The sequence below is a fragment of the Quercus suber genome, unplaced genomic scaffold, assembly GCF_002906115.3.
Source record: "Quercus suber isolate HL8 unplaced genomic scaffold, Cork oak 2.0 scaffold_25, whole genome shotgun sequence".
Classification (NCBI taxonomy): Eukaryota; Viridiplantae; Streptophyta; class Magnoliopsida; order Fagales; family Fagaceae; genus Quercus; species Quercus suber.
The window spans coordinates 991,199-1,008,700 of record NW_027069490.1 but is presented as its reverse complement, the minus strand read 5'-3'; the positions used below and the strand labels follow the sequence as shown (position 1 = coordinate 1,008,700).

At 36.8% G+C, this 17,502-nt stretch overlaps 1 pseudogene; it reads right to left on the bottom strand.

Moving 5' to 3' along the window:
• Positions 1-17,502, bottom strand: part of LOC136064961 (protein MANNAN SYNTHESIS-RELATED 1-like) — a 110,308-nt pseudogene that overhangs the window by 78,936 nt on the left and 13,870 nt on the right.

The window sequence follows — 17,502 nt, the reverse complement described above, 5'->3', positions numbered from 1 at the left end:
AAAAAAAAAAAAAAAAAAAAAAACTACTTTTGGTTAAAAGAAAATTTAAGACAACACTTTTTTTTTTTTTTTGTTAAAAAGTTTTTTAAAACAACTCTATCTCACATCATGTGAAACAGAGGAGTAAAGATTCAAACTTTCAAACTCATTTTTAGCATTTGCCTCTAAAAAAAAGAGGGTAAAAAAAACTACTTTTGGTTAAAAGAAAACTTCTGACAAACACGTTTTATTTTTGGTTAAATTTTTTTTTAAAGCAACTCTATCTCACGTCAAGTTAAACAGAAAAGTAAAAATTCACGCGAACTCATTTTCAAGATTCCTATCAAACACAAGAAAATTAGTCTTACCTAATATTCCAAAAAGAAAAATGTTAGTATCCAAACTAACAAATTGAAAACATTGTGTGACATTGCCAATCAAAGTGAGTCAGTTGGTCGAAAGAGTCAAATTGATCACTTCATTGAGCATACTTAATATTCATGCCAAGACCTGAGATCTACACTTTTTACGAAAAAAATATACACCTTTAGACCATAACCCCACTTTTAAATGTGCATAGAATTTTAATTGCTTTTTTTTTTTTTATACCAAATTTATGTTTAATTTATTCATTGTAAGGTTGAAATTTATCAACCATCTTGTTGGCTTTATTCCGTGCCAATTTGCTTGTAATTTAGCACCTAGTAACCCTATATTTAGGTGGGATTCATGTAAGGGTAGTGTGTAAAGAGTTGCTCATCTATGTGCAAAGAAGCAGGGACTCATGGCTAGGACTCGCGACTAACTCGCGGCTTAAAACCCACCAAATGCTGTGCACGTGAGAAGCATGCGGGGAGGTGAAGGGTCACGCCAACTATCGCACTACAGGACAAAAGTCTCAGGCAGGCTACGCCATTATCTTGCAACTTGAACTCGCGACTTGGACTAGTCGCGAGGACAAGCCGCCGACCAACCTTATTTGGGAAAAACTAACTCTTCGTATTCCAAACACACACCACTATATATAGACCCTTATACCCACGAAATGTAGAGAGCTTCCAAAGAGAATTTTGGGGAGAAATCCTAAAGAAAAACAAGATTGCCTCATCTCTAATCTTCACTAAGAGACTCTTAAAATTCCTCTACTCTCTTCCTCTTCATTGATACATCTTTGAGAGGTTCTTGACCAAATCCTTTTCTCATCACACCCACATCTATGAGAAGGTTCATTTGGTGCTAAGGGAAGCAGTTTGGAAGGGACCAATGGTTATTGGTTGATGCTATGAGCTATAGCGGAATCCGGTAAGCTAGAGAAGAAAAAGGTTCAGCGCAACCTTATTGGAGTAAGAAGCTTAGAAGGCTTAGGTACTTGGGTAGATTAGGCTTGTAAGGTCTATTGCTGTTCATATATCCCAACTACATTTTCTAGTAGATTATTTACCGCTTAAAGGGCGGTGGAGAGGTTTTATGTCGAGCGCTTCGGTTTCCTCTTCGATAACACATCGCGTGTTGTCCTTGTGTTTGCATCTCTCTTCCCTTTATCTTTGCCTCTTATTTTCTGCTGTGGATGTGATTATAATTAATTTAGATTGTTTATCAATTCTGTGTTTGGCTTATTTTCATGTTCCGCACATTAATTGTTTGATAATAAGCTTGAATTGGTATTTTGTTATTTGGGGTCTAAACGTTCAAGAGTGTTTTCAACACTAACTGAACTTTCAATTGGTATTAGAGCTGGTGCACTTGTTGTGGTTTAAATACCTTAGTGCGATCCTTGAACCCGTTTTAAGATGGATAGGTCTCAATCCCTAAATGTGCCACCATTTTTTTATGATAATAATTATGCATTTTGGAAAGTTCGTATGAGGGCATTTTTTTGTTCTATTGACGATGCCGTGTGGGATGCTGTTGAGGCTAGTTGGACTAGACCAGAGGCTGCCAAATCCACTTGGGATAAGACAGCTCTTGCAGTGGCTAATGTTAACAGTAAAGCCTTGAATGCTATTTTCTGTGCTATCTCTCTAGAAGAATTTCACAGGATTTCACATATCACCATTGCTAAGGAAGCATGGGAAATTCTGGAGACAACTTATGAGGGGACTAAGAAGGTGAAGGACACCAAACTCCAGATGCTGACCACTCGCTTTGAAGAGCTAAAGATGAGTGAGGATGAGTCTTTTGACTCTTTTTACAGTAAGTTGAACGAGGTGGTCATCGGCAAATTTAACTTAGGAGAAAAGACGAAGGATTCTAAAATTGTAAGGAAGATCCTTCGGTCACTGCCGGAGAGTTTTCGTGCCAAAGTAACAGCTATTGAGGAGACCAAAGATCTTGACAACATTAAAGTTCAAGAGCTGGCTGGCTCTTTACAAACATATGAATTGCCACTGCCTATGCAGAGGAAGAGCAAATCTCTCACTCTTAAGACAATAGATGAGAGGGTGGTGTCTCATGAATCTTTGGAAGAGGATGCAGTAGATAAAGATGTGGCGTATCATGTAAAGAACTTCCGGAAATTCTTGAAACTCAAGAATTGTGGGAAATTTGGTGACAAAGGAAAATTTCAAATTTCCGGGAAGGAGAAGAAAGAATTCCAAAGGAAAGATGGTAGAGATACCCAATCTTCTCAAGGAATCACATGTTTCGAATGTAATGGACATGGACACTTCAAAAAGGAATGTCCCAACTATTTGAAGTCAAAGGGCAAGGTCTATGCCACTACTCTAAGTGACTCAGATTTGTCGAATTCTGATTCAGGGGAAAGTTATGACGAAGAAGGAAACTACTCTGCATTCATAACCATTGCACATGTGGAGTCCTCACATGATGTGGATACACTTGTGAAGGAGCTTGAAGAACATTCTAATTTGGAGTCTATTGGGGTTGTTGAAGAATCAGAGGCTGAAAAAGATGAATATACATCTGGTCTTTAAGAGAATTACGCCTTACTTCTTGAGAAATCGGGTGAGTATGCAAAGGTGGTAAAAGCAGCTGTGAAGAAGATAAAGAAAGCTGAGGAAGATTACAAAAGTTTGCTGGTACGATACAAGGAGGCAAAGTGTGAGATTGAAGCACTTAATGGTGAGCTATCAGAAGCTTACACAAAGTAAGATTTCTTGAGCAAGAGGTAGTGCAAGCTCATACCAAGATAGATAGGGTCTCCTCCAAGAAGCTAGATGATGTTATTTCATCTCAAAAACATGCTTCAAATAAGTCCGGGTTGGGATATACCGGAGGGAGTAGCTCATCAGCCAATGTCACCAAAGGAATGAAGTTTGTAAAGACCAAAGAGACGGATGTGGATAAGCCTATTCCTGAGAAAGTTAAGCCTGAGAGGAAGAAGAATGTAGCTGATCAACGGGTATTTAACAAGTCTCGTAATTAATTAGAAGCCAGATTTGGAGCTAGAGGAAGATTACTTCCAAGATCAATACAGGGTCCTAGAACGAATTATTTGTGTCACTATTGCGGATTGTAAGGACATACTAGACCAAACTGTCACAAACTGAGAGCATTAAACAATGCAAGTACTCCTCGATCAAGAGGAAGGAGAAATGGCGAGAGGTCTTGGGGTGGTGAGCAACTAAGGAGTCAAAATCGTGATCCCGAAATGATGGACATGATGAAGATGATTGGTGCCTTCACAAACTGTTTGGAAAGTTTCACAAAGATGTTTGACAGTCCTAACTCTCGTACCTAATCCGTCAAGGATATCACCCCAAACGCACATGACGTGTGGGTGATGAAGGGTACTCATGCATAAGCATCATAACATGTCCATGCATCAATTCTTCCTATGCTTTGTGAATATGGTTTGTTGTATGCTTTATGCTTCTGTTTGTTTTGAATTGTTGCTTGTTTATATTTTTCATTCTAAAATGTTTTTACATTGTTTTTTATTAATCTTTTATTACTTTTTGTCAAAAATCAAAAAACACATAAAAAGTAGAAAATCCAAAAGTTTGATCAACTTTGTTGAGTGTTGTCTCAAAGCATGTTTTGCCTTGTACCGTTGTACTAATGGCTTTGTGCATCTACAAGTTTAGCTTGTCTCATATGCACTCATATCTTTGTGGGAAAAATCTTGAAATCTTTATGATTGTTGTAAATAGATCTTCAATCTTGTAAATAGATCTTCAACCTTGTCATGAATAATTGTAAATAGATCTTCCCACTTTTATTTTTATTGCTTTCAATTAAAAAGTTCATCAAATGTAAATCTCCAAATGAAAAGAGATATTGAGCTGCAAAAGTTTGTCACACATACTAGTATTTGATTAGGAAAAAGGGAAAGCGACCAAAATAAAATGTTTGATGCCCAAAAAGCCAAAGGCTAACTCATCAATTTGAAATATTAAAAATTTCAGGCATTTATCTCACAATGAGATATGTTGATTCAAAATGATCAAATGTTATGATGTATATGGAGCCAAATGAAAAGCTTCAAAGTATTGTACTCAAGTTTATGTGGGAGGTCATATATGCATACTTTTATAATTAAGATGGGTCACATTATCTAGTGCTAGTTGTGTATACCTTGATTGAATTGATTATTGAAACTTCACATTAGACTAAGGACTATCTCATGTTTGATATCCACACACATTAGTCTATGTACAATAAATGCCATATTCGTTTGTGTGATTGTACTTGTTTAAATGTGTTTTCACAAGTCCAATCTTTGTTGATCAAACACAAAAAGATTTTAGAGTGTTTTAGTTTGTTTTTGGAAAGTATTTTGTTTTTACAAAAATGTCAAAATTTCAAAAACAGTGTTACCCTGTTTTGGCGACTCAGTCGCGGGTAGTACCAGTCACATATTCCAATCGCGAGCTCACTCCGAGACTTTTCACGGCTCACTGGCGAGTCAAAGTCTCAGTGTGGCAACTTGTTCGCAGGTGGAAGGTCCAGTCACGAGGGGTACTCAAAGATTTTCGTGGCTCATATCGTGATTATATCGCAGGTAGACCTTCCAGTCGCAAAAAACACTTGTAAGAATTTTTGAAAATCTTGGTTTCATAGCATTTCGCGGCTTACCCTAGCGACTGACTGGCGACTTAATTTAGTCCCGAAAAACGCATGTTTTGCATTTTAAAGACAGTTTTTAAAATTGTTTTTTAGTTTTCTCTCGAATATCAATGACTGTTTGTTATCTTCCCCATTTCTCTCTCTCAAACACTCTATGTCTCTTTGAAAAAGCTTCCATTTTTGCATCATGTCTTCATCAAACACCAAGAAAAAGGTATGGGTTATCTATATCTCACTTCATTGTACTTGTTTCGAGCATTTTTTTTTTGTGTTGTGAGGTGTTTTTGTGCTGTTGAGTTTTTATGGGTTCGAACTTGGTTTGAGGGTTTATGAATGTTTTGTTTTGAAGTTCTTGTCTAAGCTTTACTTTGTTTCTTATTCTACATGTGTGTTATCATGTTTTTGTCTATTGAGAGACTGTGCTCTATGATATGGTTCATGAATGTGTTGCTCCATTCATATCATGTTATTGGTTTTTTTGTCATTTGTGACTTTGTGATGCACATTGCCCATTTGACTCTGAGTTGTTTCTGTCATTCATCATATTTGTTTGCATATTTCTTTTGTCTGTGTCACTTATGTCTTCTTGGTGTTAGACTAGTTAATGCTTTTATGATTCTGTGAAATCTCTTTGTTTCACACTCTCATATCTGAATCTAATCAAACTAATGTGTGTACCCTATGGCATTGCAATTGGTTCTCTACTGTGTGTTTGATGTTTATCAGTTGACACGTTGTTCATCCAAAGGCAAAGACATTGTAACCGATGACTCGTCAACCCCGATTGCTAAACGGACACGACTGTCATCTAAATTATCTAGGGACTCTTCCATTGAGAGATTCAAGACACCTATTGATTCAAAGACGTACACAGACACTTTCAAAGAGGCTTCTGCCATTGTGGAAAGAGTTGTCAAGTTTGATACCTTAGGGACAACATTTATCCCTAAGATTTTTGAATAAAGAGATTAGGCTGACCTTTTCGGAAATTTTAGGGATCCCATTGAAGAATTGGTCAAGGAATTCTTCTCTAATGCCAGATACACTGGGGTAGAGTTGAAATGCTGGGTTCGAGGAACATAATTTTCCATCAATGCAGACTACATTGCTAAGGTACTTCACATTACCAGACTAGGAAATGTGGATCGAACTCCATATGATGACAGAGTACTTCAGGCATAAGACATCCTTCAAGTTCTTGAAATGAACATGAAGTGGGAAGCACAGGATCATCTATAAACACTGCATTGTTTTCACCCGAACTGACAACTCTAAAGCTGATCATGTTTTCCAATCACTACCCACTGTCAAATACTGCCTCCATTAGTCTTGGAAGGGCTAAATTTCTGTGTGACCTCATTACCGGTGCCCCGATTGACATTTGTGCTCACATATTCGAAATCATTGGGAAAACAGCGGCTCGTTCAGCAACACAAACAATTCTTCCATTCTGCAGTCTAGTAATGAAGACTGTCCTTCGTGAAGGTGTTAGTCCTTCATCAGATGAGAAAATCGTGCCTCGTCCTCGACCAATATCCATGTACACTCTTCAAGCAAGCAAGAGTCACTCCTCCAAGAAACCTAAGACTGAGCCATCCACACATGCATCTCCATCTGCTCATGCTACAGTTACTCTTGTCCAATCAACTAGGACTCCATCTGTTCCTCCTAGATTTCAAACATCCAAGTAAAGCCACTTAATTGCAAATGTGTCTCATCAAATATCTGATTTAGAACAGCTTCTTCACTCTTTTCACAGTCAAACTCAAATGCGACTCACAACCATCGAGACTCAACTGGATACTATACAGCAAAAGCTCAAAGATAGCCTTTAGCTATTCCAGACAAAAAGAGGGAGAGCAATACATAGAAAAGGGGAGATAGGAAGCATACTGAAAGGGGAGTTATTATAGTTGTTATATACTCTTGCTTTTATCTGATGTGTTTATTGTTATCTGGTTGCGAGTGTTTATCTTGTGTTGATATGTTTTTAATACTTTTGGAAAACTTGTGATTCTCTGGTATAGTTATTTATTTCAGTAGTTATTCAGTATATAATACGAGGTTTTTTAGCTTGCTTTATGAGTTTATGGTTTGTACCTGGTACCTTTGTAGGTTTTTAAGGTTTCTGTTTATGCCTTTGTACCCATATTGCCCTTTGTACTCATATTGCTTTTGTAAGCTTTTAGGGTTTGTTTCTATGCACTTTATAGGCTTTATGGTTTGTACCTTGCTTTTTGCAGCCTGTGTGCTTTGCTAAATCAGTACTTATAACTAAATGTTATGCATTTCCTTCTAAGTACTCTCACTCTTGTGCCCTTGTAGGATTTTTTTCCTAGATGCATATACTTCATGTACTGTGCATTGGTTGAGTGTTGGTCATTCAAGTGATTTACCCTGTGTTTGTTAGCTTGAATGTCCGGATGTTCATTCCAAGTGTGAATGAGTATTGTGATCACTTGTTTATAGTGATTGCTTGTTTTGGTCTTGCCATGGTTTATTGCTTTATTCTGTTGTGCTTGATTGCATTGTGCTTGCTCCAAATGCATTACAAGTTTTCTGCATACAATGACCTTATTGTGTTGTTATGTTTCAGGAGTTCTTGTTCTTATGGTTCAAAAGCTTCATAGATTCTAGAGTTAGGTTTGAGTGAGTTTTCCAACTGTTCCCAACTCACGCGTTAAGTCTAGAGTTTGTTATAGGGTTTTGTCACGGAATAGCCAAAGGGGGAGATTCTAAGGTTGAAATTTATCAACCATCTTGTTGGTTTTATTCTGTGCTATTTTGCTTGTAATTTAGCACTTGGTAACCTTGTATTTATGTAGGATTCATGTAAGGGTAGTGTGTGAAGAGAGTGTGAAGAATTGCTCATCTGTGTACAAAGAAGCAGGGACTCGCGGCTAGGACTCGCCACTGACTCGCGGCTTGCAAGCCACACAATGCTATGCACGTGAGAAGCATGTGGGGAGGTGAAGGGTCACGCCAACTGTCGCACTACAGGACAAAAGTCCCAAGTTGGCCAGGCCATTATCTTGCGACTTGAACTCGCGACTTGGACCAGTCGCAAGGACAAGCTGCCAACCAGCCCTATTTGAGAAAAACTGACTCTTCATATTCCAAACACACACCACTATATATAGATCCTAATACCCACGAAATGTAGAGAGCTTCCAGAGAGAATTTTATAAGAGAAACCCTAGAGAAAAATAAGATTGCCTCATCCCCATTCTTCACTAAGAGACTTTTCAAATTCCTCTACTCTCTTCCTCTCCATTGATACATCCTTGAGAGGTTCTTGACCAAATCCTTTTCTCATCACACCTACTTCTATGAGAAGATTCATTTGGTGCTAAGAGAAGCAGTTTGGAAGGGACCAATGGTTATTGGTTGATGCTATGGGCTATAGCAGAATCCAGTAAGCTAGAGAAGAAAAAGGTTTGGCCCAACCTCCTTGGAGCAAGAAGCTTGAACAGCTTAGGTACCTGGATAGATTAGGCTTGGACAGTCTATTGCTGTTCATGTATCCCAACTACATTTTCTAGTGGATTATTTACCACTTGGAGGGCAGCGGAGAGGTTTTACGCCGAGGGCTTTAGTTTCCTCTTCGATAACAAATCGCGTGTTTTCCTTATGTTTGTATCTCTCTTCCCTTTATCTTTGCCATTTATTTTCTGCTATGGATATGATTATAATTGGCTTAGATTGTTTATTAATTCTGTGTTTGGTTTATTTTCATATTCCGCATATTAATTGTTTGATAATAAGCTTGAATTGGTATTTTGTTATTTGAGGTCTAAACATTCAAGAGTGTTTTCAACACTAATTGAACTTTCATTCATCATCCAGATTGATGAGATCTACACCTTTTACAAAAAAGATGTACACCTTTAGACCATAACCCCACCTTTTTTTTTTTTTTTAGAGAAAGACCATAACCCCACTTTTGAACGTGCATGGAATTTTAATTGCTTTGTTTTACCAAGTTTATGTTTAATTTATTCATCATGCAAATTGATAACAAAAGTTCATCACCAATTTATATTCGGAGTTCAAAACTTTTCCCTTCACAATGTTCACACGAGTTGAACCAAAGAAAATTTCATATAAGGAAAATTTTACCATTTTTTTAGGGCAAGTCACAATTGCAAAGTCGTTATTTGTTAGGCTGAAAATATTTCAATAGTACCAAAATGTAAGGTTGAATTTAATCAACAATTTTGTTGGCTTTATTCCTTGCCTAATTTGCTTGTGTTTTAGCAATTAATAACCCTATATTTAGGTGGGAATCTTGTAAAGGTAGTGAGTGAAAGAGTGAAGAAATGCTCAAGATTTTGCAAAGAAACAATAACTCGCGACTAGATCTCACGGGTGGCTCGTGGCTTGCAAGTCGCCAAAAGTTACACACGTGCCAAGCATGCCAGAAGTTGAAGATTCACGCCGACTGTTGCACTACTAAACAAAAGTCCCAAGCTGGCCAGACTATTAGCTCACGGCTTGAACTCGCAACTCAACCCACTCGTGAGGTCAAGTCACGAGAACACCCTGTTTAGGAAAAACTTACTCTTTGCATTCCATTCTCACCCTAGTATAAATACCCCTCATTCCCACGAAATGTAAAGAGCTTTTAGAGATAATTTTGAGAGAGAAACCCTAGAGAAAAAAAAGATTGCCTCATCCACAATTTTTACAAAGAGACTCTTCAAATTCCTCTACTCTCTTCCTCTCCATTGATACATCCTTGAGAGGTTCTTGACCAAATCATTTTCTCACCATACTCATGTCTGTGAGAAGGTTCTTTTGGTGCTAAGGGAAGCAGTTTGGAAGGGACCAATAATTATTGGTTGATGCTATGGTTTATAGCGGAATTCGATAAGCTAAAAAAGAAAAGGTTCGAGGCAACCTCGTTGAAGCATGAAGCTTGGAGGGCATATGTACTTGGGTAGATTAGGCTTGGAGGATCTATTGCTATTCAAGTATCCAACTACATTTTCTAGTGGATTATTGACCGCTTAGAGGGCGGCAGAGAAGTTTTACGCCCAAGGCTTCGGTTTCCTATTCGATAACACATCGTGTGTTGTCCTTGTGTTTGCATCTATCTTTCCCTTATCTTTACCATTTAATTACTGCTGTGATTGTGATTATTTATGGTTTAAATTGTTTATCAATTCTGTTTTAAGCTTGTCATCATTTTCCACACATACATTGTTTGATATAAAGCTTGAATTGGTTATTTGTTGTTTAGGGGTCTAAACGTTCATAGTGTTTTCAACGCTATTTGAACTTTCACTAAAAAAAAATTTCCAATATCATAATCACCAAAAACTTGACTATGTAATCCAATTTTATTTTGATTTTGACAAAAGTGTTCTTCTTGTATTTTTTTTTTTTTTTTCTATATGTTTACTTCCTCAAAATCTTCACATTTTTTTTTCAACCATATTTTCTTTAGAAAGAATAAAAGACATTTAGCCAACCTACGTAGCCTATTAAGGATCAATAACCAATCTTAAAATTTTAGGTATAAAGTTTTGGCTATTTTTCTCCTTGTGTTTGATGTCTAAGACTCTAAGCCACTACCTTTCTAGAAAAGGGAAAAAAAAAAATTCCACTGCTTTCATCTCTGTTTAAAACACAAGATGAAAAAAAAAAAAATAGAAGCAGCAAATAAAGAAAGAAAGAATAACAAGAAACTAATAGAAAGGAGATACCGAGAGAGAGCATTCCAACAGTTTAAAACTTAGAATCAAAACATTGAGATTAAAGTAGTTTGAAATTTTGAATCTGATTTGGGGTAGGTGGCAATGTATGGCTACAGATTTAGGGGGGGGGGGAAGTAAACGCGTGTGGTAGGAAAGTGGCCACACACGTTCACTCTTTTTCTTTTTTCTTTTTTCTTTTTTGGACTTTGTGTTTGGCTATGAATGACTTATCAAGTCATTCTTTTGAAGTTTTGGACTTTGGTCCATCACTTTACTTTACTTTTTTTTTTCACGATTTGACCTATGGTAGCGTTTTTAAAACGCTGCTAAAGGTCCTTAATTTTTTTTCCCCTAAATTGAACTATAGAAAAATTTTAAAAATGCCAATATATATATATATGAGGGACTTCTAAAAAAAAAAAATTAAATTTATTTTTTTTAATGGACCTATAGTGTGATTTATGAAACTCTGCTATAAGTCCCTCAAACAAAAAAAAAAAAATTCCTAAGTTGGGCTATAGCAACGTTTAACAAATGCCAATATAGGTCTTTGTCTTACAAGGACCTATATTGGCCTTTGTAAAATGATGCTATAGGTCCTTCAAAAAAATATTTTGTCAGGCTATAGCAACATTCCATAAACGCTGCTATAGGGTCCTCAAATTTTTTTTTTTTTTTTTTTTTGGTTGGGTTATAGCAGCATTTCACAAATGCTACTATAGGTCCCTCAATTTTTTTTTTTTTTTTTTTTTTTTTTTTTTTTTTGGATTGGGCTATAGCAGCGTTTTACAATACCATTATGGGTCCCTAATATATATATATATATATATGTTAGGTTTTAAAGATTTAGGATTTTATGTATTTAGAACTCTAATTTGTATTGTTGGCAAACCATGATCAAAACAAGTTGTTTAGTCTTGTTTAGGCTTGCTCAAAGTTAGGTCTTTCATGTAAAGTTAGAATCAAGTGGCTATAGATGCATTGGTGCATTTCGGCCTGGCTCGATCAATCAAAGGAAAGACTCAATCGATCGAATCTCGGGCAGAATGTTTTTCTGCAAAATATTTCAGCTCAACCCTAACTCATTAAACGTTTTGGGTTTTCTGTTTTTACCCTAGGTATATAAAGAAAAACCCTAGCCACATTTTTAGAGTTGCCTCAGTTGAGTTGTTGCTCATACTTTGCTGTTTTGTGTAAATCTCTTGTGAGATCTAGAGGAGCTTTCTTTTACACAAATCTTAGGGTTTTCAAGGTAGAGATTACTTCAACATCTTGATGATCAACTCGGTTGCTACCATAGAAGCTTAAAAATTATCAAGTGTGGGTGCTTGTAGCTGATTGAAGAATCCAAGAAAGAAGGAGTCCGTGGATTCAGAGTTTGCACGTGGTCGTGTCAGTAAGTTCTACTGGTGGGTAGCATTAGGAAGTCAGAGTAGGTAGTTCTTTTGTTAGAGATTTTTTGATCTCTGAGCTAATCCTTGACCCCTGTTGTCATGGATTCTTGGAAAATCATCTTGCTTATATATCAACTTGTCTACTTATTGTCTTTGCATCTTGTTGACTTTGTTAAAACTTTCCTTGAGTATCTTTGCATAATCACATGTGATAAGAACTATTTGTACTATACTGCTTTAACTGCCTTAAAGGCACGTGATTCTTGTCTTCGATATTTGGATAGTGGTTGTTCCAAGCATATGACAGGAAACAAAGGGTTATTCAAAACTCTCTTTGAAAGAAAGATTGGGACAGTCACTTTTGGAGATGGAAGCAAATCTGTGATCAAAGGCATTGGAACTGTGGACATTCCAGGACTGCCAGTGTTTGAAGATGTTTGGTATGTTAATGGACTGAAGGCAAATTTACTCAGCATAAGCCAGATTTGCGACAACGGATTAAATGTTCTTTTCACTAAGCATGAATGTGAGATACTTGATGAAAGAGGTGACTGTATGTGTGTTGGTGTAAGGATAATTGACAACTGTTATGGAATAACACCAAGTGTGAACAACAAGTGCTTTAGTGCAAAGATTGATCAAGTTGATTTGTGGCATCAACGTTTGGGACATGCTAGTCATAAGCAGTTAGAGAAGATTTCCAAATGTGAGGCAGTTATTGGTTTACCTAAGTTTGAAAAGATAGACAAGTGCATTTATGGACCATGTCAAATAGATAAACAAGTGAAATCTAAGCATCCGTCTGTGACTAGTGTCCAAACCTCAAGACCTCTAGAGTTACTGCACATTGATCTCATGGGTCCAGCAAGAGTTCAGAGTTTGGGTGGAAAGAAGTATATTCTAGTTGTTGTGGATGACTTTACTAGCTATACTTGGGTTGTGCTTTTGAAAGATAAAACTGAGGCTCCTGAGAAGATGATACATCTGTGCAAGAAATTACAGGTTAAGAAAGATATTGTAATAGCTAGAATACAAAGTGATCATGGAAGAGAATTTGAGAATACTAAGCTGGCTACTTTCTACAATGATCAAGGCACTCATTAAGAGTTCTCTTCGCCCAAGACATCTCAACAAAATGGGATTGTGGAAAGGAAAAACAGGGTTGTGCAGGAGATGGCACTGGTTATGTTACACAACAAAAAGTTGCCAAAATCTTTTTAGGGAGAAGCTGTCAACATTACGTGTCATACACTCAACTGTGTGTATTTTAGACCTGATTCCAAGAAAACTCCCTATGAACTCTGGAGAGGGAAGAAGCTTGTTGTCAAATATTTCAGGATATTTAGCAGTGACTGTTACATTTTACGTGATAGAGAGAACTTAGAAAAGTTTGATGCAAAAAGTGACAAAGGATACTTTCTAGGGTACTCTTCCACTAGTAAAGCATATAGAGTGTACAATCTGAGATCCAAAACAGTCATGGAATCTTCAAATGTTGTGATAAATGATGAAGTGAGTTCAGAAGCACCTTCAGAAAGCACTGCTCTTACTCATGATAAGTCTTTAGAAGTTGATGATTCTCTTCCTGCTAAGTATGTTGGGAAACATAGTGAGGAAGAGTTGTTGGTGTTAAATGATGCAGTTTCAGTACCATTAAATTCAGAACCATCCACTCCAGTTTGTGAAACTCAACAGGTACAAAGTGAGCTCAGTCCTCCATCTGAACAGAAAGGTACCTCCACATCCTTAGTTAAAGGTCCATCCTCTAAAATGAGACTGAATCATCCCTCCACAAATATATTGGGTAGTCTGAATGATAACATGAGATTGAGATCAAAAGCCTTGAATGTCATTACTCACTCATGCTATCTGTCCCAATTTGAACTGAAGAAGGTGGATGAAGCACTTCAAGATGCTGATTGGGTAAATTTCATGCATGAAGAACTTCATCAATTCATTCGAAATGATATGTGGAAACTAGTTCCTAGACCGAAGAGTGTAAATGTGATTGGAACTAAGTGGATCTTTAAAAACAAATCAGATGAACATGGCACTGTGATTAGAAACAAATCAAGACTTGTTGCACAAGGCTACACATAAGTGGAAGGAATTGATTTTGATGAGACTCTTGCACCAGTAGCAAGGTTAGAATCCATCTGGATACTGTTGGCCATAGCAAGTCACCTAAACTTCAAGCTGTATCAAATGGATGTCAAGAGTGCTTTCTTGAATGAGATGCTATAAGAAGAAGTGTATGTTAAGCAACCTAAAGGTTTTGTTGATCCTCATAGACCTGATGATGTCTACAAATTGAAGAGAGCCCTCTATGGGTTGAAACAAGCTCCTAGGGCTTGGTATGACAGATTGACTGCATATCTCACTGAGCATGGATTCAAAAGGGGATCTGCAGATACAACACTCTTCATAAGAAAGGATAAGACTGGTTTTGTTGTAGCTCAAATTTATGTTGATGACATTGTTTTTGGTGCTACTAATGATTCTCTTGCTCACTCTTTTGCAGATGAAATGAAGGCAATGTTTGAAATGAGCATGGTTGGTGAACTGACTTACTTTTTGGGATTGCAGGTAAAGCAAACTAAATCAGGAATCTACATCAATCAAGCTAAATATGCAAGAAATCTGGTTAAAAGATTTGGACTAGACAAGGCTGCTCATGCTAGAACACCAATGGCTGCTAATGCAAAACTAACAATTGATCCCTCAGGTGAGTCTGTTGATGTTACTTTGTATAGAAGCATGATTGGATGTCTTTTGTATTTGACTGCTGGTAGGCCTGATATACCTTATAATGTTGGTGTTTGCTCTAGATTTCGGTCTAATCCTAAGGTTTCTCATTTAAATGATGTTAAGAGAATTATCAAATATGTGAGTGGAACCTATGATTATGGATTATTTTACAGCAAGGAGTCTAATTTGTCTATTGCTGGGTTTTCTGATTCTGATTGGGCTGGGAACGCTGATGACAGAAAAAGCACCACTGGGGGGAGTTTTTATGTAGGAGCCAATCTTTTGGCTTGGATGAGTAAGAAACAAAATTCTGTTTCTTTATCCACTACTGAGGTAAGAAAAAAATAGCTGCCTCACCTTTGTATACGTTTTAAGGAAGAGATCCTTTAGAGCATCAAGGCTACTTTGCCACCTTGATTCAGTCAAATAGACTAAGGTATCCTTGTCAAACCCAGTCTTCTTCAAAAATTCAGCAAGATCTTGTGCACTATAACAAGTTTTTCTTCCAGTATCACCATTTTCATGGCAACCCTTCTTCTCTAACATATCAACCCTTATATCCACAACTATGAATTGGCCATCTGACTTTCATCTTAAACTTCTTAGACTCTCAACCATTAAATCAACAACCTCTTGAATCTTTGGCTGCAACTGCAAACTTCCAAATATTGCCAAGCATAAAACAGAAGAAGTAGAACTTGGTTTTACTGATTTTCTCATGTTCACTGAAGGGAGGTATGTAACAAGCCATATGTTGCCCTTTTGCTTATAAACAGGTTCAACATGTTCTACAATGTAGCCTTCTATCACCCGATTAGGAACATTGGCAACAGAAATATTTCTTGTTGATATTTCGGAAGGCTGATCTTTTGCCAATCTAACCACCCCATCCAAGATTTTTACAAAATTCTCAACATCATAAATATCTCCAAAGTTCCTGGCAGATAAAACCCAGTAAGTTACCCACAGAAACCTATTTTTGAAATGCATACCAATAAAAAAGAAAAAGATGGCTAAGTACACAATATCTAGCCTAAGTAAATAACTTGATTTCAAAAAACAACAAATCCAAAATGTTTTTCCTCAGGTCCCAATTCATATGTAAGGTAACTAGGAACTATACCGACATAGATATTGCTTTGGAGAAACTTGGTGCCCATTTGGGATGCACTTATAAGCCAGCTTATTGTTAATTTTTCCTACTATTTGCGGGTCTCACATGTGTCACTTACTTATTTTATTCAACATTTATCTTTTATTTACAGTACTTTCAACAAAAAGCTAGATAAGTTATTCTCAAACGAACATTTGGGGCTTAGTTGGAATAGTAAATTGGATAGACATTAACACAAAGTTCACCCATATATGATAGCTGAGGGCGATCCAAGCTTGGGCAAGTTCTAAGCATTGAACTTGAGTTCAGCTAAATTTTCCCTAAAGCCACCCATTCTGAGGTAAGACTAGCCTAATGATATTCAATATGTTAGGTTTATACACTGTTCAGGCTCTCTCTCTCTCTCTCTCTCTCTCTCTCTCTCTCTCTCTCTCTCTCTCTCTCTCTCTCTCTCTCTCTCTCTCTGACACATACAGATGGGGGCAAGTCTACTAAGTTTGAAAGTCTTTGTTCCTAACAGTCTTGTTCTCCTTGTTCGCTCTGTGTCAGTTTTTTGTTTATCTTTAGTCAGTTTTTGGCCTTCTATCCCTTCAACAATTGTGTCAAAAATGAGGAGAATTTTGAGATTTGAATGTCAATCCTCAAGGAGAGTAATGTATTTAGGGAGAGAACGTCATGTTAAGGGGTTATAAATTTTTTATGTAACTAACTTTGAGGTAGAGTTAGTTTGATACACTTTGATATTAATATATTTTGAGATGTGTATCTTTGTGCTTTGGTTCACTTGCTATGATTGAGATATTTTTGTTGTTTATTTTGATAGCATTGTGAATAAAAGTTTTCTTGAGCTTATTTTTTTAAGTTGTCATTATTTTCCACATAGCACCTTGATGCATCTTGTTTAGTGCCTTTCAGGAAAGACAAGTTAAAACCAAGTCAAAATTCCAAGCCATCTTCATGCAGCAACTTCCAAGGTTCATATCTTTTAGACTTGGCTTATTTTTTAATTTTTTTTTAGTAAACATGAGCAGAATGTATTTTAGGAAACTCAATGTACTCTTGTGGTTTTGTCACGGATTGCCGAAAAGGGAGATTGTTAGGTTCATATTTTTATGTGATTGGCATATTCTATGACAAAATACATTTTACTTGTATTTGGGTAAATCTAAGTGGTTCAAGATGATCATTACAATTGGTTACATTAAAGACGCGAAGAATACTCAAGAAAAGCTGAATATTTAGGTCTCGATACCTTCTTGATACCTTCTTGAACTTGTGGTAATTGTTATTTGTAAGCATGCCACAGACTGCCTTCACTTTATATAGGCTCAGCATCTTTCTCCTTTTGCATAAATCACCTATTACTAATGAGATTCCACTACTTATGTTTTATGGCAAAATGACTCGGAAGTTCATATACATTGGAAGGAAGCAGTTGAGATGGTTCTATCTACATGTACGGGGCATCTTGACTCAAATGGTTGCTTACAAGTCCATTGAAAAAGTTCCTACAAATGAGGAGGATTTAGCTCAATGGCTA